Below are 23,685 nucleotides of genomic sequence, written 5' to 3'. Positions count from 1 at the left end.
TTCTTGCGTATAAGTCTGCAATGTGGAATAGCAAACTGTGCATCTGAGTCTTTTTGTGTGAGCCATGTTTCTGTTCGGCAAACAAGTGTGCAGTCATTGATGAGAAATTGTAGAACCAAGTCCTTATGATGAGCAGAAAGAGACCTCACATTTTGTACTGCAAGGATTGGTTTTGGATCGGCATTGAGGGCAAGCTGTACATCACTATGATATGTCTGCAGAAGCATGTCTCTCTTCATCCTCTCAATTTCCATTTTCACCATTGCACTGGACTTCATCTTGCTTTCATTGAATTCTGTCAGATAGAGACTCGAGGAAGAGGGTACTCCACTCAATGCAACATAACACTGGCCATCAGAAAATCTTCCTTGTAAGGATACCACTATTTGCTTGACGGTTAGTCCTTGCACCTTGTGTATGGTGGTAGCCCAGCATAGTTTGAGAGGAGACTGTCGCCTTGTTATCTCCAGGCCTGCTTTCCTGCTAGATACTGTGAATTTTACATCAATTGCTGTTATAGCTACAGCCTTGGGATAGTTGATGTGGTGTGGTTTGTTTTGCCTGGCCTTAACACCAACTGTTGTGTTGTCGAATTCAACCATCACAGCTTGTGGTTGGTGGGTAGCTGTATCCAATCTGGAAAAACCAACCATTGTTCCAAGAGCTCCATTCACTAGACCATCTGTCACATCCAAGTTCCTTGTAAGCATCACTCTGGCTCCTCCTGCAAGATGCAACACTTCTGGTAAACCACCAGTATATCTGGGATCAGACTTTGTTGTGTACTCTTTCAGAACATTTGGCTTTTTGTCCAAAGCCTTAAGATGTCTTTGTTCTCCTGGAAGCTGAGCCAGTTTGTGTACATTGTTTTCATTGACACGGCTGTTTGCAGCAAACACATGAAGAGCATCAGCATCTGGGGTGATTACGCGCTCTGTCAAAGTCATCATGTCATGTTTTGTACGCACACCCTCTCTGATTCGATTCAGGAGTTCAGCAAAGGTCTTGTCATCTTTCTGTCGCATAATCTCAGTTTGCTCTGCAAAGAGGAAGTGATCTTGCTACAGAGAACCTGCCAACCTTGCAAACATGTCAGCAGTGTCGTCGAACACAAATCGTTGGCACACAGGAGCCAGCTGGTTGAAATCCCCAAATGCCAAGACAGTAGTTCCACCAAAAGGAGAGTCAGTCCCTTTTATCTCACGCAGGCGTTGATCCACAGTCATGAGCATTTGAGACCCAACCATTGATACTTCATCTATGATCAGTATTTCCAACTCATTGAGACTTGTGCGTAGTGTATTTCTTTTTTCATCACTCAACTTCTTGTAAGAGTTGGCTTGTCCAAGTGGTAGCAAGAAGGTTGAGTGTAGAGTAGTAGCATTGATGTTAAATGCTGCAGTACCTGTTGGTGCAGTGGGCAGGACTTTAACAGCCTCAGGATTGTTTCCTTCTGTTTGAAGTGTTCTTACTGCCATCTGATATATTGCTGATATCAGATGCGACTTGCCTGTTCCAGCCCCGCCAGTGATGAAGATATGCATCGGATCTGGTCTAGGACCTGCTTTTTTGCTTTTCACTGTTTGGTGGCACCAATTGAGGATGTGGTCATTCATTCTTCTTTGTTCAAAGTTTAATGAGCGTACATTTTCAAAGTACTTGTCTTGTGGCAAATATCCTGGTCTGTGGTCTACTGCTAGAGGCACAGGCATGTTCACATTTCCACAAACATCATTCACATCACCAGCAATTGAATGTTCTGGACCAGGCTGAAGTACTGTGTAGTGAGGATGAGAAGTTGGTCCCTCAGCTTCTGCCTCTGCATCCTCCTGTTGACCCTCAGTATCCAATGCATCCCAATCATGAACAGGTGGCCCATGCTCTTCCTGTTGATCAATGGCTTGCTCAATTATTGTGGTGAATGCTTCGAGGCTTGCCTTCTTGGCATCTATCTCATGTGAAATTGTGTGGTAGTAGTCTGCATATGTCTGGTGCCCATTCATCAAATCAGATTTGTCGTCTCTCCAGGGATGGTATTGTTGTGGAGCCTGGTATCGGCTGCGAGCACGACCGCGAGGTGGGGCAGTAGGGTCGACTGTACCGAACACCCGGAATCTAGATCGTACCTTTCGGAAAATTCCGAGGGTAGGGGTCCCTTACCGGACCGTGAATCGTCAATAATTCCACCACGTGGTACAGGGTTATTTGCCAATCTTCAAAATCCCGAGAGATCCACGTGGCGAGCTACCGAGTATTCACACCCTCGACGGTACTCATCGAGTCGAGCCGTTAGCGTGCCCGACCCGTGCGCAACCCGAGCGGATGGTTGCCGAAGTCCCGTCGGTCCAAATGTACATTTACAGCGGCAACAGCCTTTGTAATTCACCAACACGCATCATGCTAAGACAATGGAAGAAATACAGAAACGAGCTGATACATTTAACAAATGGGGAATTTATTCACAGTAATCGGGGAAACGAGGAAGCACGTTAGGGCAGAGTTATCATGACTAATAGAGAATGCAAATTTACACACAATCACTTAAACAATTCCTACTTAAAGATGGCCCACAGACAGACGCACACCCAAAAGAAACGGACCAAAATGGTCTTTATTATCCCTTCAGCTCGGAAGGAAGTCGAGCTGAGGGACGAGAAAGTGGGTGGCGACCTGGCCGCGAGCGCGTGGCTCGACGTCCACACCTTCCCGGAGCACCCCTTGGCACGAACGGACCAAGGGCAGCTGACACAGACCACACCAGCGATGAGATGAGCCGGGAACCAGAGCACGCCGGCGACGAGATGAGTGCAGAGAGCCAGACCACGCCAGCGACGGGATCAGCCGGGAACCAGAACACGCGCTCGTGAAGATGGGGCGCAGATTCTTTCCTACCCGCTCGAGCAGTTCCACCCGATTATTTGCTCCCGGGTGCGGTCCGCTCATCGTGGCCCGCTCTCATTGGGTGGGACACGACGCATTCCCTTATTTGGCGTGCAGCCAAACGAACCGGTTCATGACCATATTTTGGGAATGGAATTCCATCCCCGAACGAATTACGAGCACACCCGCATACCAGCGAGCGTGCGGAGAATGCCGCGAGCAGAGGGTTGTCGCTGTGAGAGCGAAGATGGCGTTGTTGTTGTTGTTGTCGTTGTAGATGTAGAAATCCTAACGATCAAAATAACTCCGCAGCGCATGAACATTTAATTACCCATTAGACAAGGGAAAGGGAGCGATCTGTCCACATTTACTTCTCGAAATAACTGAGCTATAGGACCTGTATGTTGAGTGCTCATGGCTTCCAGATTCGTAACAGTATAACATGAGCACGTGATGTGCATATCTCTCTTCATCCTGCACCTCATTGAATTTGTGATACCTGACCACACAAGGTTTTTTTCCTCTTTTGCATGTCGCCTTTACCATCAAGCAGTTTGATGATATTTTTTGTTTTGGAATCTGCTTGTTCTGGCATGTCTCACTGAAAGTCTGTTTGGTCCGCTTCCTTGTAGTTCTTTTGAGATGACACATACCATTTTGCAAATTCGGCCAGTGTGACATTCTCCATGTCATGTGGTCTGTGTGCATATTTGTCTGAAAGGCTTTGAGTGCAGACATCTTCACTGCCGGGACTCAAACTCTCAAGCACCTCACGAGGCTTTAGTGGCACCACCCTTTGCTCTCGCAGGTCATTGGAAACAAAGACTGTCTGGAAATTTGATCGATGGAGAGGCAGGCCGAGGACACGATATGCAGCTTCTTGTGCGCTTATTTCCCTTGCATTTTGGAAGCATGCAGCCACTTGTTTCATTTTTGTCTTGATGTCTCTGTCTTTCATGTTTTTGCTCACTTCTCGTAATGCCAAGCCCATTTCTCTCTCATCCTTGGTGATGTATGATACAATAAGGTGAATGCAAGCATATGGGTTACAGACAAATTACACATCCATATTTGCTTGCCAGGCTCCAAGAATAGCCTGTTGCTTGGATATTGTCTGCAATGTATCAAGCCAACGTAGATCAGTTGCAGACAAAGTCAGGAACCATGTGAATAATCCAAAATGTTTAACAGCAGCCAAGAGTTTGTACATGACAGTTTGCCAGTAGGGGGGTGAGCCACGGACTGTCTGCAGGATGTTATATGCTTTGTCCATCGTGACTATGCTCTTCATCTTATCCGGGTCTTTTAACAGACCAGCTGTCACCCGTTCTCCTCCTGTGTGTAGCTTCACTTTAAGTAGAGCAATGGAAACATTGTCCATGACGTGCTTGTACTCTGTTACACATTGAGCAAAGAAAAGGTACTCAACATTTTGGGCAAATCTTGGGTCCTTGTTCAGCAATCTTGCATTGAAATATTTCCTTGGAGACAGTTTTACAACTCTGTCTACTTTGAATCCGAATTCCCCTTGAGGAAACAATGTTGGAAGTGCTTGCTCTTCATTCACAGTTGTCATCCATCATGATTGCTATTGGTCTCCGGCCTTCACCGGGAGCGATGCTGTCGATACGTTCCGAGGATAAGGCTGGATCAGAAGGCTGCACACAGGTATCAAATCTCACTCCACGTAAACGTGAAGTCCGATCTTGTTCAGACTCTTTCTCTCTGTCAACCTCCAAGTCATTTGTGTGACCTTCAGCTTGACAATGATCTTTTTTCTGACTTGTCATTCTGTCTCATTTTGTTTGCCCATTCTTCTTGCTCGTCGTGTGGTTCAGATACCTGCATTGTCCCTTGGGCATTGTATCCTCATTACTTGTCAGCTGTTCCCATATCTCAGGGTCTTCATCTTTGCTGTCCTGTTCCCAAGCATCATTCTGTGCTGTTCCTTTGTAATATTTATTGATGGACTGCAGCTTTGTGAGAGCGTCTTTGACCATATTTGGACGGATGTTCTGAAAAGACACATAGTTTGTGAACTTCATCTTTCTCTTCAATTTCAATGGTGTGATTCCTGCTTGGGAGAGAGTTCTTGGGAGGCTGCTGCATACGCTCTCTACTCTTACTGGCACATTAACAACACCTCCTTTTATACCTGGCTGCTTCCCTCGAGGTAAGGAAAGAAGTTTCATGAAAGGATATCTTTTTGCCAATAGGCGTGCTTCAAGGGCAGTGAGAGACTTCAACTCTTTTGGTACATTGTTGACATGTAATTTGTTGGAAACACATTGGGGAGGCATCTATCTACTTTTTTTTTCAGGTAGTTAAATTACATGTCTTGCATATCCACTCCATCCCAGCTGCAGATACCAACCTGCTTGTTCATTGAGCCAGGAGAGATTCACTTGCAGCAGATGAACCTGCTTTGAAGCGAAATACTGATTCTTCATACATCTGTCTATGGCAACATGTTCATGTATAGATAGGTGCTGCACATTTGTGTGCATGAAATGATGCTCGTGCCTCATCTTCAGTAGTTGGATGGCGCTTATATTTTTTACGAACTTGGTCCCTCTCTCTCAGGCGCGCGGGAAGGTATTTTGAGTGGGGGTGCTGAGGTGCTGTCGAAAATGTAGGCTACAGTATTTGCCAGGGAAAAAATAAGCTCGATTTCTCTCTCCCTCCCTCTCTGTCTCTCTCGCCCACTTCAACTTGCGCTCTCTCACACACACTCACACGCTCACACACTACACAGCGGCATAACGACGGGCCCTAGTGCACGCTATAACGGGCACTAGTTACTACGAAGCACGCACACACACCGCAAAGATGTATTTTACCAACAATGTGTTGGAATTTACAGTCGAATGAATTACTTATTGTATTTGGAAAGTAGAGAGGTAAAGGGGAAAGCTACACCACAACTAACGTCAGCGCTCTGACACAATGTAAACAGCTAGACGGCCAATCAAATGACACGCACGCCTCCACATCGTTTGACACACCAAAAATATCTAATAGGCCGATATATCGGTTACGCACACAAACCACCTCTCGCTACATACCACAAACGTGATATTGACCATTACACAGATTCTGCACGGCAGCAGTAATAAGCAAAAATGAATAATAATGTTTGTCTTAGCTGTTTGAAGACTCCAAATGTGGACTTCCGTCCTGGTGTGTTGTCGATAAATCTCTTCATCAGTGGCTGAATGTCCATCCGATCAAGAATGTCACTGTGGACGTTCAGTATAGTCAGGTGTGTCAGTCGTCTCTGGGTCATGTTGTTCCGTAGCCACGTTTTGAGGCGGCGAAGGGTGGAGAACGACCGCTCAGAGGAAGCGGCGGAGACAGGTGGACACAGGCAAAGTTCATGAAACTTTTCCAACTCTTTCAGTAACTCTCTTGTTTGGGCGTGCAGTGCTGCGACGAATCCAGCAACATCTTGAGCTGACTTGAGTCCTTTTGTCTTAGAGAGGTCACCCAGCAATGTGAGCTGCATATGTCGACGAGATTTGTCAATCTGATCGGGGAGGCGGGGGAGCTGTGCAGTGATGATCTCATTCAACCCTGAGTAGTCTCTATTTGCGGCATCGATAACAGTTTGCTCTCTCAGGGAAGCAACTTGCAGTCCTTCTTGGTCGAATCGGTGATCCAGCTCGGTTGTCACAAGATCCAAGGCCTCATAGAACTCACGCCGCAACTGCTGCTCTCCTACATCAGTCACGATGGCCACGGTCTCCTCTGTATCCCTTAAACGGGCAGGGGTTCTGTTTGTTCGTGGAGGAAGGGGCATTTGAAGATTGTTTCTTTCTCCACAAGCGGTCACTTTGGAAGTCATCTCATGGACAAATCCATCTTCTCTCAGTGCATGCATGCGCTCTCGTAGCGCACTCACACACTCCGGTGCCCCCCTCGCGCTTGCCTTCTCACTTTGGAGAGTTCTGGCTACGGCCTCGCACGGTCCAAAAAGAGCCTCACAGCTCAAAAGGCCAAAGTATGTTCTGGCTTTTGTGGCTTGTTTGTATAGACCAGATATTTTTGCCCGAGTATGTCGCCTGACTGTCTTGTCTTGCTCTAGCATCTTCAGTGTCTCCAAAAGGGCTGTATATGAGGAGCAAACCCGTGAAATGGCCCTTGTGCGTACGACCCATCGAGTCGGGCATAATGACAACAAGTTGCAGACCACCTCATCATCACTAAACATCGACTGGAACAGCGTCTTACGCTTTGACGACTCCCCTATCACCACTGAGACACCCCGTACAAAGTTTAACGTGTCTGCAACAAGACGAACTTCCCTCGCCACTTCTTGTAATGCCAAATCTAGTGAATGATTACTGCAGTGCACGTAGAGTGCATTCGGACACTGTTCTTTCAGTTTTACTTGCACGCCTGAGATGCGGCCCGACATATTAGCCCGGTTGGGGCCCGACCCCAACCCCGTAGCAAGATCTCCATGTCTGTGATCACTAAAAACTAACAAACACATTTTTTTCAACTTATATTTTCTTCCCCAAAGCAAAATTATTTATGATATGGTTTTAATATATATTTAATATGAGAAAATGACATTTTTTTGCAGGCAGGAGGTGCTGCGCTCCTTCTGCCCGCAGCCTGGGGGTACTGCAGCGCCCTCAGCACCCCCTTCCTGCACACCTGTAGCTGAGTTTCAATGGAAATTGACGCCTTGCACCACCACTGTTTGTTCCTCTGTCTTCCTGAGGACTGATCGGAGTGCTGTAACTTGGTAATGATGGTGGTATGCATTTTTCTTTTCGCAACTTGTCCCCTACTGTTGGATTGTCAAATACAACATAAACGACTGAAGGAAAGGAAACACCAGTGGTTTGTGATATACGAGACACAGTACCAAAGACACCATTTACCAACCCATCCGATATATATCTATGTTCTTGATCAACATGACACGTGCATCCACAGCGAGTGTGACTCTTCTTCCTAGATTTGTGTTGAACACTTTGATGTACTGGTTTGCTGTTTTTTACCAGTTTTCCAGATTTGGCATTTCTGAAGAAGTCTTCTGCATCAATAGAAACAGTGTCACAGCAGGATGAATGAAGTTTATCCACATTATACTTGTCTACCTGTTCATTTGTGGCAAAAATGTCGATTGCATCATCCATGTTTCTGTCTCATTACCTCTATCAGTTCAGCAATAAGGAAATGATCAGCCCAAAGGTTTACAACAACATTTTCTGCACGTCGAGCGATGCCTTTCACAGGTGAGAGCCGACAGAAGTCACCAACAGCAATGATTGAAACATTCCCAAATGGAGATAAATCCTGACATTGTTTGATCTGTCTCAGTCTCCCATGAATATATGCCGAAAGCTTGTGATCCACCATGGAAATCTCATCAATGATCAAAATCTGCAAACTGCTGAACTTTGCTCGAAGGGAGTTGATTTTTTTCCTCGCCAAGAGGCTAGTATGGTAATTTGGCATCTACAGCGATACAGAATGTGTTGTGTATTGTGGCTGCTTTGATGTTCAATGCTGCAACACCAGTAGGAGCAGTAAGTAATACAGACGCATAATCAGGATTTGGCAATGTCCGAGCAAGAATTCTGGTTGCCTCGTAATGCAATGTTTTGATCAAGTGACTCTTACCTGTACCAGCACCACCAGTAACAAACACCTGAAATGGTTCAGGGGCATTCCCATTACTTTTATTCAGACTCCACTGTCGTACCTTGTAGAACACTTCTCGCTGTTTCTCATTCAATGACCTCCTTCGAGTTTGAGCTTCATCGTAAGATATAACACATCGAGGAATTTCAATGTTATGGTCTCTCTTTTCACGTTGAAGGAAGTCAGGGATATCAGCATCATCTTGCGGATCTGTGTTGTCATCTTTCTGCACATTTAAACGGCTCAACCTTTCTAATTCGGTTTCTGGACATATCTGAGCCCACGCATCCTCAAGTGGACCAAGTTTTTCAAGCAACTCTTCTGCTCTATCAATTTCAACAGCTGTCTTTTCAAGCAGTGTTTTGTTCCTTTTAACGATGTCTCTGACGAATTGTTCAGGGTGCTTGCCACATTTCACAGCTCCATCGTTGTAGAAGTTTGGGTAAGTTTCAAAGCCATTAGGTTTCAGCTGACCATTACACCGGTGAGGTCGAAAAAGCTGTAAAATACTCTGCTCGTACTTCTCAGGTTCTTTCGTGGGTGAAAATCTTGCATATCTGATCACTGCTTGATCTGTTCGGGATCGTTTCTGCACGAAGCCCAATCCATTTTGAAGCTCGTGCACTGGACTTTGACGTTTTCCACTTTTAACGTTACGCATCTGAGATTTGTACACAACTCTGAACTCTTAACAGAAAGTGGTGAGACAAACATCTTCAAATTCTGTTGTATTTGGCCTGTTCTTGTATCTATCGACGAGGCTCGTCATCCATATATCGTCAACATTCAAGTCGCCACCTTTGCTTTTGTTGTGCAGAACGTGAAGGGGTAGACTCATTTTGACAATATCATCTGCAGTGGGAACAAACTGCACTTTTCTGGATGATTCTTTCAGTCTTAGGTTGCACACTCTGTAGACAGCTTCTTGTGCACTAACTTCTCTATTGTGAAGATAGACACCTCCTAACTTTTTCATGGCTTGTTTTGCATTTTCATTTCCATTCAGTGCTTCTTTTTGAACATGATTCAACAATAACCCCATTTCTCTTTCTGTCTTTGATATGTAGGAAATGATTTAGAATATACATGAATATGCATCGACAACATACTGGATGTCCATATTTGCATTCCAGCAGTGAAGGAGATCAGCATTGTACTGGTTTATCCAAACATCTTTGGTCTTTCTTTGGAAAACAACACCAGCTTTATTTGTCAGTTTTCCATATGCGAGTTCAAATGACTCTTGCGTTACATCAATCTTTATGAAAAGCTCATCTACTGTTTCAAAGTTTTGTTCAACATCTGCAAGTGCGTTCCATATTTTCTCCAAAACATCTTTAGCATCCTCCTTTTTCATTGCCCGTTTCTGTACTTCAGTAACACTCTGTGACTGTTCTGTAGTGTTATCCTTCATCACCTTTTCTCCAGGACGAGAAATAAATGTACGTTTCGATGGTGGTCTTGGGAAATTAAAGTGACACTTGGTACCTTTCTTCCTGCAGCTCTTCGTGTGTTTGGTTCTATGTTTCCGAACACTGTTCACAACTTCATGGAACTCATCATCAGCTGAAGATGGCACTTCACAGGTGACATATTGATCAATGAAAGATACCACATCTTCATCTGAGGCTTCGTCAAGTTTCGGAGCATCTTCAACCCAAAACAAACAATGTATGTGAGGACAACCACGCTGTTGGAATTCCACTCTGCAGAAATAATCTTTGATCTTACCAATTGGGTTGGCTGGTGACATGATGACCTTTTTTAAGGAAACAATGAAATCTATGATCAAACATTCTTGCAACAGTTACTGGGGTTTCTTCTGAGCAATGCACATTTTTCAGAGGAATCAAGACAATCGGCACTACGTGAGTCTCCCTCTCCTTTCAAAATATTTTCAACGATCTCTGACCATCTCATATCACCTGCAGAAAATGAGCAGAACCATGTTGCATTTCCCAGTTGACTCAACATTGCCAGAAAATCTTTCCGAGCAGTTCCCCAATAAGCTGGAGTTCCTCTTGTAGGTTTTAAAAATTTGTAGCCACCATCACATTTGAGAATTTTCCTCAACGAGTTCTTGTCCATCAGGTTTTCAGTGGAAACTTTCCCATCAAATGCCTTGTGATGACTTTTCCTTAAAGCAATTGATACACCGCTCAACGCCTGATGCATTTCAGAGAGATATTAAGCAAAAAAGATGTAATCTGTGTTTCTTGCAAATCTACCATCTGCGTGCATTATACGTGATTTTAAGTACATGCACCGAGTTATCCTTACTTCACGATGATCATGATATGTTGGGCTGCCAGTTGGAAATAGCACTGGGAATGATTTCGCTTCATTGCTTTCATCCATTAAGATTTTAACTGGATCAGTACCTTCAGCAGGTGCTATGCACATGATGTTGATCAAGGATTTCCTGCCCAATGTCCACAGGTTGAAGACAACTGTCCATGTACATTTCGTGATCAATTTTATCAGTCTGTTGGTGGGATACGTCCATGGTCTCATCATCACTAATTTCTTGTTCGTTCCCTCCAAAAACGATTGGTAAAGGATTTTACCCATTCATTTTTGAAAACAACACCCACATACCATTTGTTATTTCCCAACAAATAGTTGAGAGCATTTTTGATGTGAGCTTTGTCCACAAATTGGTACTCGTAATAACCTTTGTAAGCAAGACGTCTTTTCAGTTGAACCCTGATCATTTGATCATCTGATCCACATCTTGGTAAAACAGTTGTAACTTTCTGCACATTGGAAGGAACACATATTACAGGTCCATGCACACCACGTTGTCCTCCTTTGGGAAGTGCAGTCATTTTTGCAAAGGGAATATGTAAAGTGATCAGATGTTGCTCCAGGGAGTTGAGACACTTTAATTCTTCAGGAATGGGCTCCAAGTGTAGATTGTTTGCTGCAGCTTCAGCTGGCATTTTACCAGACATGATGATTCGGTGACATGTGAAACAAATCCAAAGTTTTGATGCCGGACTATTTTGCAACATACATGGAAAACCACAATTCTCTGAACATTTGTGGACATGTTTCTCTATAATACACTTTTCAGCTCATGCCTTAACAGCTCACCCTTTCTGTGTGTAATATTGTTTCCTACAACATACAACTTGATTCTCAAAAAATAGTCCATTGCAGGCTGAACAGATGTCGTCTAGTCTGTGAGTTATAATTTCCTTGAAAGCAGGGATAACCCGATACGTCTCAACTTTCTCTTTCTTTTTCTCCAACCTCACAGCAGCAATTTGTATTTTTTAATTCTCTCTATGCACCTCACTTTCTTTGTATGTAAGCATACTTCGAGCTTTCACAGCTGCTCTACGTTTAGGATCCCGTGCATACTGATTTTTACTCCGTTCCATCACAGCTGGTCAATATTGAGGATCCTGTGCATACTGATTTTTACTCCATTCTCTTGAAGCTACTCTATGTTTAGGATAAGGTGCATACTGATTTCTACTCCGTTCTATCACAGCCACTCTATGTTTAGGATAATGTGCATACTGATCTTTACTCCGTTCCATCACAGCTGCCCTATGTTTAGGAAAATGTGCATACCGATTTCTACTCTGTCTCATCACAGCTACTCTATGTTTCGGATAATGTGCAGACTGATTTTTACTCTGTTCCATCACAGCTGCCCTATGTTTAGGATAATGTGCATACTGATCTTTACTCTGTTCCATCACAGCTGCTCTATGTTTAGGATAATGTGCATACCGATTTCTACTCTGTTCCATCACAGCTGCCCTATGTTTAGGATAATGTGCATACCGATTTTTACTCTGTTCTATCACAGCTGCCCTATGTTTAGGATAATGTGCAGACTGATTTTTACTCTGTTCCATCACAGCTGCCCTATGTTTAGGATAATGTGCATACCGATTTCTACTCTGTTCCATCACAGCTGCTCTATGTTTAGGATAATGTGCATACCGATTTCTACTCTGTTCCATCACAGCTGCCCTATGTTTAGGATAATGTGCACACCGATTTCTACTCCGTTCTATCACAGCTACTCTATGTTTAGGATAAGATGCATACTTATTTTTACTCTGTTCCATCACAGCTGCTCTTTGTTTAGGATAAGGTGCATACTGATCTTTCCTCCGTTCTATCACGGCCACTCTATGTTTAGGATAATGTGCATACTGATTTCTACTCCGTTCTATCACAGTTACTCTATGTTTAGGATAATGTGCATACTGATTTATACTCCGTTCTATCACAGTTACTCTATGTTTAGGATAATGTGCATACTGATTTCTACTCCGTTCTATCATAGCTGCTCTATGTTTAGGATAAGGTGCATACTGATTTCAACTCCGTTCTACCATAGCTGCTCTATGTTTAGGATAATGTGCATACTGATTTCTACTCCGTTCTATCACAGCTGCTCTGTGCTTTCCATCCTGTTGATACCTTGCAATACATTGACTTTTTACTATTTCTCTATGGGTTTCATTGTACTTGCAGTGTTTTTTTACTGCATACAATTTTTTGCTTTGCTTGTAATCTTCATCTTTGTTGCATCTTTTTCTACACATCAGATTTTTCCTTTGTTTGGACATGAATTCATCGGCACCATTTTTTGTCATGGCTTTCGTCTTTGCCCTCGTTTGCCTCGGCTCATCTTGAGTGTGCTGTTTTTGCTGACGTCTCCCTTTGTCTTTCGTCCTTGATATTGATCTATGTGAAGAGGTACTCTTTCGTTTATTTGAGACACTTGCCATAACAGATCCAGTTACTGTTGTTGAAGAAATCTGCAAATGGAGAGGATTATCTGCACTCTCATAAAGCACAGAACAATCTTTCGTGCCGAATACAGCATTTGTGCAAGTCTCTCGACCGAGTGGATGTGAGGGGTACTGTGCATGATTTGTGTGCAGAACAATGTCTGCATCACTTATGTGAGTGTGTGCAACTGTTGTTTGACGAGCTGCACTCTGGTCATTCATAACATCGACATTCACGCCAGTGACTTCAAACTGAGTTCCCTCACATCTCAGATTCATGGATGCTGCTAGCTTCAGACAGTGTTCGTACACCTCTGAGACACTTCTGTACTTGATTAGTACAGATCTTCCATTAGGAACTTGAGTTCCATCCCGACCTCTTGAATGAGAATCAAAAACACAAAACAGATTTTGTTTCATAACTGCAAAAGTTGAAGCTCCAAACGTTATGAAGCAGTGATTGTACAGTCTTCGAGTTGTTGTCAAAGCATCGTTCAAAGACATTAAAAAAACTACCGTTAATATCTCTACTACTGGATGAAAATCCAACCAGAGATTCTCCAAGAGTGATCAAAAACTTTGTGTGTAATAAACGTGCAGCACGTGGCAATTCAGACAACAAAAGGAGAGGATTATTATGTGTTAAAGACCTTTGCACCAATCTATACAATTCATTACCAGTCTCAAGAACAAAGTCTCCATCAGCAGTTACCCAAGAAGAAGCATTTTTAATTTTGTCAAACAATATTGAAGCACAGCTATTGGCAACACATTGTTTACCTTTATTTTGTAAAAATTTGGCATCACCTTGATGAAAACTACCTCGGATGCAGGCAGCCGAATTTGGCAAAAGCAATATTTTTGGAGGCTCTTCAATTGGGACTTGTCGAGTGTCGACCTTCTATATTTGATGAGACGTTTGTTGCGGAGTTTTATTGACTACGAAAAGTGGCAAAACAGTTTCATTGCGTCTTTGTAATGTGCTTTGTGCAACGTTTTGTATTGACCTTTGGGCAGCCTTTTCCAATCATTACAGCACCCATGGGTGGGACGTCTGTCCCAGTGTTGATGAGGACATTCGCCCCAGTAGGTGCAGCGGTGATGACCTTTTTATGTTGTCCCTTTTTCCAGCACTATTTCCTGGGCATCTCTATATCAAAATAAAAAATAAATAAACCAATGTCACCCGCAGGGTGACCCGTATCTTGCCAAAAGGTGACCACGTGTGACTTCTTTAAGGTCACACTGAGGTGAACAGAGCTGCTATCCACCAGGAGCGACTCCTTGAGGAATATCTGCCTACGAGAGATTCCGATGAGAATCGTTCTACAGAGTAACCATGAAAAATATGCGTTTGCCTCATAACGTCACCAAATGATGTCATAATGTCTCAAGCTTGACATATCTAGAAAGCACTCATCGAGGTGTTCAATTTGAGGTACTACACGATATGGTTCCTAAAACTTGAAAATTTGACCTTGGGGTCAAATATGTTTGACCTGAGGCGCTAACCATGAAGGTCAAGGCCAATCGCCACCAAAAATTAATCAGCTGAGCGCCAGACCATGAACTATATTCCCATGAAGTTTGAAGACGATCCGATCAAAATTACTCAAAAAATAAGGGTTTCGTCGACTCCCCTGATTTGCGACAAAGTGACCTTGACCTTTGACATTTGACCTTGACGTTCAAAATTTTATGCGCTGAAAGGGACCTCTATAGGACTCTGATATGCGAAGTTACAAAAATTTCCAATGATAACTGTGCTCTGCAGAATTTTTTTTTCGTGATTACAGACAAACAAAAAAAAAAAACATACAAGCTGACTAACATATCTTGCAAAAACTTCGTTTTGGCAAGATAAAAAGTTTGCACACAATATTAAATTACAACGATGAGCATTGACAACCTCATGCAGACCTAATTTACAACCACGGAGCCACACTGACATGTTTACCGAGACAAGAGAAGCGAAATTCAGTCAATAGTACATCATCAATGTGTAGAACGAAAATTTTAATAGCACAAAAGTAATGGATAGTTGTGAAAATTTTGAAATTGATAGCCATTCCTTTTCTGCAATTTATGACACGTTTTTTGCATGCAATGACACTGTGCCAAAGCGTTAGTTTTGCCTCTACCAGCAAGCAGCAAGTTGCACAAAACAGAAAAAATAAATGGTACCATATTAATGCAAAACGATCAAGGTAGTGTGGAATTAAAAAAAAAAAATTTAATTGGGATTATATGTTTTTTTGATTATCCGCATCGATGTCAATAAATACCCACATAAAGCATGTGTACCTAATATGTAGATGGGCACCAATATTAGGCAGTTGCCATGTCCCAAGGTGTTTACGCTCCAGGGTTTAGTCATACCGATTCAATACGTTCACAAACAACTTGGATACAGGTGGAAGCCATTTGGCCCATCAATGCTGTGCTCTATTGGTACCCCATTATTACAATCAATCAGTTTACAAAATTAAATTCACTGCTGGAAGGGGATGAGCAGGTGGTATTGAGGATAAGAGTGGAGCAAGCAGATAAATCACTACCAACGTGTTGTGTCTTTGTAACAGGATGCAGTGTTTGTCCATCATTTGGCATTTCCTCCAAGAAGTGGTTCCACAAAGTTGAGATAAGGTTCCATATTAATGAACAAGTAGAAGGCGCATACCTCTGCCATGCAATGCTTGATCCACGAGAACATATCAGGCCCATTGTATTTTTGAAATATCATGTTTTGCAGTACAAAATCATTTTTGGCCCCATCTCTCAATGATGAAGAATCACTTTAAAAAAATAAATAAATAAATATTTTCAGATCTGCACAAAAAAATTAATCGATTCTTCCTTGTCACACATCCAATATGTCCACCAAGTTTCGTGCGAATCCGTCCACAACGTTTTGAGATAGCATGCCATACATCTTTTTTGGCCCCGATTTCTCAATGCTGGAAAAAAACCCCAAATCACTTTAAAAAAAATTCTCACAATCAGATATGGATCTGCATCCACATCTTCACCAAAATCGAATCAGGTCACCCTTGTCACACCCGACCTGTCCTCAAACATTTATCTGGAACCGTCCACAACTTCTTGAGAAAACTTGCACATAAACAAGACAGAAAGGGCTGTGAAAATATCTACCCCCTCAACCTGTGTAGTGGAGGTAAAAATGATTCATCACATTGTTAAATGGTCAAAGAAAAACGGAAAATATGCTTCACGTGCCGTACTTATTTCGTATCATAATAACATTTCACAAATATACAATATTCCCCAATTTTTTTATTATTTGTTTATTATTATTATTATTATTATTATTATTATTATTATTATTATTTTTGCATGGTGCTGGTCATGCATCCAAAACAAAAAGCACCGGTATATCAATGGAATGTGACTTCACCGTTTCCCCATTCTTAGAATTCCAACTTTAAAAATAGAATAAAATAAAATACTACCGTCTGTCCTGAAGCTCACCTGGATGAGGAGCAACAGTCACTCAAACACCTCCTCCCCCCGCCCCTGGGTTTCGATGCAGATAATAATCTGTCACATCACGGGTGAAGAATGTTGTCAAGTTTCATCGAAATTGTGTGTGCAGACGCATTACATTAAATGTAAAAACTCAACAACCACTTATACTACAAACGTCAGATTTAGCTGATGCCCAAACAATCCGCTCCGGACAAGGTATAACACCCGTTGGTGGCAACGGTTATTGAACTATAATTCCAAAGATAAGAGGAGCTCCAACACAAGCGTCTTCACCACCAAAGGAAATATAAATCAATATGGCGAAGGCGGGAAATGAAGGAACCACGTGATCACATCGCTTACGTCACACGCATCGTCTCGAAGCTTCCATGTCTCGTCAGCACATTTTGTAAATTCCACCCGACGAGGACCCGTGTTCATTGTTGCGATACTTTAAATATAATACATGATAAACTCTCGTGGTTAAAACCTTAAAAAAAAATAATCCGAACTTGCACAATCATACACCTCAACCTGAAGGAGCACAATACCTTCTTCATTGTGATAACTACATTTTTTTTATACAATAATTATAAAAGATTACACTTCTTTGGAAATAACTTTATCCCCACGGCAAAATAAATAAACACCTGCGTGCAGGTGAAACATGTGAATGCGTACTCCGAGACGGCGAAAAATCCCTTCCCCAACTCTCTCCCTGTACGAATCTGTGCCTCCTGGAGGTAACTAGTGGGTTGCGACCTCACCTTGCACCTCTTTACCTTTAACTATTAAAAAAACAGGTGTGTTCCATGAGTAAACGATTTGCTATCGCTTGCTCAGCCAATTCTTCCGTAACAACCGCTTTGCGAGCCGCTTCTTGGCAAACAGAGCAAGCAATCAAGTGTTGGTGAAGGAAAGCGATCTGATTGGAGACACAACGTGTCCACTTATGTTAGAAAAATGGCCATTGGATTCATCCCACTGTACTGGCCCACATCGTACCGCAACACACCTTGCACCACACCACACCACACGGGGTGGTGAAGGTGGGAGAGCGTGGGGGTTTGTGGTGTTTGTGAAGGAGTGTGGCTGTCCGGCTGATGGAGTGTGGCTGTCTGACGGAGTGAATCTGCCTGTCTGTCTGATGGCGTGTGGCTGTCTGTCTGTCTGTCTGTCTGATGGGGTGTGGCTTTCTGTTTGTCTGATGGAGTGTGACTGTCTATCTGTCTGATGGATTGTGACCCTAACTCTAACTACTCTCCCCCAACCCTCCAATTATTTTACTCTGCCAAACCTTCAACAACCTCTTCCTAACCTCCAACTCTCTCTCCCCCAACCTTCAACTCTATTCTCCACCACCCAACTGTCTCCCCCACCACCCAACAATCCCGCTTTACCCTCTGCACCGATGCTGTCCACATTTATTACTTTTCAATTGCTATTGAATTTACCAATTCAATTGCTACCGACTATGTATTCAGGAAAAAGGGCAAACTGCTTACGTAATAAATAGATTGAACACTTCGTGTAACTTGGTTCGTAACTCCTCAGTCCCACGTTCTGTCGAAGCAGGGCGATATTTGTATCAATATTAAATAATGTTTTCTCTGGAACCATTAGTCCTATCGAAGCGAAACTTTGGAATTATCATCTCAGTCTCATGTTGTATCAAATCTGGACGTCTGGGAACCCGGTCATCACTGCCAGCAGTTATAAAGTGGCAGTTCTAGTTATTAGGGTACCCATTATGGACTGGGTAACCTATTGTTTTTCTTCTATTTATTATTATTTTTTATTATTAGGGTACTGTCGATACATTTTTATCATGCTTCGAACGAATTTTGAGTTGGATAGATTTGAGGTTTATGGTTCAGTGATTGACGTTGATGTTGAAGAACAAGTGTTTTCAAAAGGTATTGTTGGAGTCCCGAAAAGTCCTGATCAGGCTGATGGGTCCAGTTTTAATGGCTGCGCTGGCGCTATTTCGGTGTATTCCTGGATCGTTCCCGAGTTTGCATTGGCACTTTCGATACAGACTCGGATTGGTTGTTATCCAATAGAGATTGGAAGTTGAGATTGGCGACACTGGCACTTTCGGTGTTTCCCTGGCTTAACAGTCTACATTGGCACTTTCAATGCAGACTTGAATCGAGCATTGTCCAACAGATGTTGGAAGTTGAGAGATAGTTGAGGTGAGGACAGGGTGTTTCACAGATAGTTGAGAATAGGGCATTGTCCAACAGAGGTTGTATTGGAAATTGAGAAATAGTGGATTGTCTCGGTTGGAATTGTGCTTCCAGCTTGGGATTGAGGTTTGAACTGAGAAAAATTTGTGTATTGTTTGTCTTAGAGCTCTTGTATGATTATTTGTATCCTGTCTGTATCTGTATAAGTTGTATTGTATTGCAAATGAGAAGTGAGACAGGGAAATGCCCCGAGTTCCACGAGGGTCGTGGAATTGAAATGAATTAAAAATGCGACAATAAAATATAAAATGAATCAAGAAAATAAGGTTCAAAGATATAAAGTGCTGAAGCTGGAGATATTATTTGACCTTGTTTTCTCTTGAGTGCACGCAAGACTGACTTGGGATGATAATTTTTCAGCCGTCAAAAGTAAAAAAAAAAAAATCAAAATAATTCAAGAATGATAAGGCTGTAAAACAGTAACAGAATGATAAGGCTGTAAAACAGATCAGGCTGTAAAACAGTAACAGAATGATAAGGCTGTAAAACAGATCAGGCTGTAAAACACTGGTTAACAGTGTAAAAGGAATTCCTGGGTTATGAAATAAAATGTAACATACAATGCCATTTAATTTTAATCTCACTTACAGCTTTAAGGCAGAATTGACCTTCGATTCAGGATTCGAACCATGTACAAGAGGTCGTGAGTGAGTTTAAAGTCTTTTCTTTTAGACTTTAAGTTTTTCAGCATAAACAACAAGAGGATTTTTCTTTAAACTGCGGAGAAATGTCATGTAAATGATGTCGTTTTATCAACGAACAGGGTGATCTAATTAGCCACGAGCCAAACGTTAAGTGGCCACCATGGTAACGCTGAGATTGATGATGCTGTGACATTGGTTTAAAAGTCCGATGAAATAAAATTAAATTTTAACGTCTACGTAATACGTATGCGATTGGTAAGTTTTACAGAATTGGGATGGATTTATTTGAATGCTCGGTTGGTTTATAATGGACAATTGAGGGCAGGATCTTTCATAAATAAGGGTTAAGAAATAAATGTGATGGATTGTGGAGTTATTGACGCCGTCATGAATTTGGGATGGTAAAAGGAGCCGACCTGGTATGCACGGTATTATGAGATGGTACGCCAGGCCGTCTGTGCGAAAGGTATGAAATGTGCCCCGAAAACGATATAAAATATAATATAATAAAAGGTTCAGCAAATATGACGTCATTACCGTAAAATATACTTTTGGAGACTTTTTCATGCTTAATCTAATTGTTCTCGGTCACAAACACTTGCAGTAAATCTCACAGGATCAACAAAGGTATCAGTTTTTGGCAGAAGGCATCACTGCTTTTTGTTTACATGCTTTGTTTTCTCTTTCGCACCCCCTTGGTCGACGTTGAGGCTGTAGGTTCATCCGAATAAACATCCGAACTAGCGAGATCGTCCTCTTGTAGACCTGTGTCATCTTCATCATATTCATCGTCACAACTATTGTCAGACTGCACAAGCTCACTGGATTCTTCACATTGGACCTCACGGCTTGGCTCATCGTCTACTTCTTCATCAGTTTCTGGTTTTTCAGAATTGCTGCAACCACCACCGCGACACTGACCACATAGCGGTGAACACTGAATTCCAGATTTCCTGCATCCGCATCGTCGCTCACATTCAGTCTTGCAGTTGCATGAAATCAAATTTAAAAGAGTGTCTGGGGCTGGACGCTTGCGCGTAAGAGTTGGATACAGCTGTCCATCGACTAAATCCCAACCCCATTCTGTCGGTGGTATACCACAACCTAACCATTGTTGTACCTGATGATAAACACGCATGGAATGTTCTTTTGCTGCTGCAGACGTAGGTGGTAGGGACGCGAGCTGGAGTTTGGTATGAATTGGACACTTTGCAACTGCTTTCATAAAACAGTGATATCTGTGCTTGTTCAGGGAAGATGTTGTCCTCGGAGCTCCATAAAGCGATAGTAGGAACTCTTCTCCAGCAGATGTAACGGAGCATTCTGATGATGAGGGGTGATTGAAGACTTCCACGCACGTATTTAGATCTGGACGCTTCAGTAGTAGCTTGAATGCTTTCTTCTTCCCTTGTCTATAGAGAGCCGAAGTGGTATCGCGACCATCATCGCATGCAGAAAAAACAGATTTGGGGAGAATCCCTCTGGAAGACGACGCTGGACACGTCTGATATCAAATACCTTGTTAGGGGTTGTTCCGCTCCCGGGTTTAAAGAAGCAAATGTCAGAACAGTATAGATCGCATCTCGACTGGTGGGCTGCAAGTTCACGAAAGGTAACGTAATCACCCTCGACATCTGGTAGTTCATATTATTCTTAGTTACCAACTCCATGTAACCATTCCAGCTTGGATTTGTGGTTAACTTTAACCATGAACCGCACATCCAGAGCACGCCCAAAAACACGTCCACTGCCTTTTTTGATCGAACAATGTTCATATTATCAATATCCTCAACTGTAAAGCCACGAATCCCTTTTGCGTTGCTTGCAGCAATATATGTCTGGAGTTTTACTTAACGCACTTGAGCAATGCTCGCCGCTGATGGAAGTTTCTCTATGCGCTTGGTGACAGCTCCCTTCGCAACGGCATCTCCAGGTGTGACACACATTACACCCCCCCCCATGCTGTGAAAGGTTCCATAACCAGTCAGTGTACGTACATTAAAGTCTGCGTGATCAAACACAAATTGCAAGAACGCATCAAATTGGACCGATGGCTGCTCCTGTATCATCGCTGATGCCTCATACCGTCTTGCTTCAGCGTAAGAAGCACAAACGCCCATACTGCAAAGTATATCTACAAGATGGCGCGACCCAACATGCCTATGGATGTACGAAGACAGTCCCACCTGGAGCATGGACAAAAAGGATTTTGGTCTGGTTGCGGAAATAACAGCATGGCTGATAACTGCGCATCTCCTTATTTTCTTATCCTCTGGCCCTGCCTTCTGTTTGTTTATAACATCATTCATGAACACATTCAGAGTGTCTGGGACAACAGACATCACACTGTCAAATGCCGTATCTGCAGGCGTATACTCATCAGTTTTGTATACCACTGAACGAATATCTTCTCTGATTATCATGGCAGCCGTCTTAACTATTCGTAAGCGTTCTTCTATTGGATCCAGGGATTTCTGCGTATACCATGAGCTACTCAGAATCTTATAACCTGTGTCTCGGAAACAAGCAACTTCCTTCTTACCATGCACAGACGTAATGATGACGTCGTCACCAAAATGGTCTATCAGTTTTTGCCTCAGTGTTTTTTCCGAACACATGTTTGAAGTATTTGGAAGATACTCCCCAAGCTGCTGAAGTAGCTCTTCGAGAGAATATTGGCATTCATCATTTTCTCTTCGGAAAGAAAACAAACGTCCAAATGCTACAACAAGATCATCATCTTCTGGGCGACCACGTTTGCGAGCGGATGGCATTTTCAAGAACTTCTTATTGCAGCTGTTGTGACATTTTGCCTCAGCAGCCACTAAATCTATAACAGTGTCTAAGCGAGCACTAACAATATGTCCCCACTCATCATTGCGTGCTGATGCCGCATTCAGAATTGATTGGTTTACAAGATAAACTTCTGACTTCGTATACGTCCCGTCTGTCCTGAGGTCTCTTTTGGTCAACAATTTTATCACATTCATCACCACAAAACACTAAATGAAGCATAAACTCAAATGGCAGGAGTGATGATCTGAGAGCTTGAACCTTTTTAGGAGAAGGGTGAATCACAGATACTATGCTAGAGTTTCGAGTATAAGTTTTTCGGCACGCCGCGTGTACACAAACAGATGATAGTCCTTCTAACTTCCCGGCAATTTCATCTTTTCGTCGTATACTGCTGTTCATGATGGAATCTCGACCCCTTGTTACAGTCACTGTGGGGTCCATCCGATAGTTTCCCTTCACACAGAAGACACAGTCCCTCGGCATCCATGGTTGCTCTGAATCTTGGATTTGTCAGATGTCGTTCAGTATTTCTCCATTTTCTGCAAAACAAAAGAAAAACATTTTAGATCACGTTGTCGAGATACTATTGTTAACATTTCGAAGATAATAGGATTAATAAAGTTTTCCAGAAATTGGTTATACAGTTTTCTCTTTTATTTATGCATTCCTGTAATAAAAATATCTGGTTTTTCTGAAACAAATTGAGCATTGGCAGGTGTCGGTGTGCTTCAAAAGGTGACATCTCTTCCGGTGCAGCGACGTTCGCTCACACGTGACACTCGTGACATTTAGTCTGTTGTTTCTGACAGTCACAGGAAGGTATCTGTCAAGAAAACAGCTTGTTTTCCGAACAAATATTGAGAAGTCACAGGTATTAAGTGGTTTTATAAAGTGGTACGTCACTTCCGGTGTAGCGACGTTAGCTCACACGTGACACTCGGGGACGTTTCGTATGTTGTTTTTGATAATCACCTGCCAAATTTCATTTCTCCCCTATTTTTTTTCCAATCAAAAGTCGTTGGTTTGCTGGACTAGGAGGTTTTGGTAGATAATCTCAAACTCGCGAGATGAGGCTAACATAACGACTGCCTGCTCGATGCCACGCGCCGCGTGATGCGCCAGCTCGCGATCGCTGGAATGTCTCAACAAACAACTACTTTGGAATTGCTCACGATTTCGGAACATCAGTGTGAGAGGGCTTTGTCGTTTTTA

The 23,685-nt window shown here is 42.7% G+C and overlaps 1 long non-coding RNA gene and 1 pseudogene across 1 annotated transcript in view; one reads left to right on the top strand and one right to left on the bottom strand.

Annotated features, from left to right (window-relative positions):
- LOC147006608 (uncharacterized) overlaps window positions 1-23,685 on the top strand; it is a 38,617-nt gene that overhangs the window by 7,477 nt on the left and 7,455 nt on the right. The window lies entirely within an intron of this gene.
- LOC147006609 (uncharacterized) lies at window positions 8,023-22,451 on the bottom strand (annotated as a pseudogene).

This window comes from Eptatretus burgeri, unplaced genomic scaffold, assembly GCF_056783735.1.
Source record: "Eptatretus burgeri isolate ZD-2024b unplaced genomic scaffold, Ebu_testis_v1 Ebu_testis_scaffold_3161, whole genome shotgun sequence".
NCBI lineage: Eukaryota > Metazoa > Chordata > Myxini > Myxiniformes > Myxinidae > Eptatretus > Eptatretus burgeri.
This window is presented reverse-complemented; position numbering and strand designations above follow the sequence as displayed.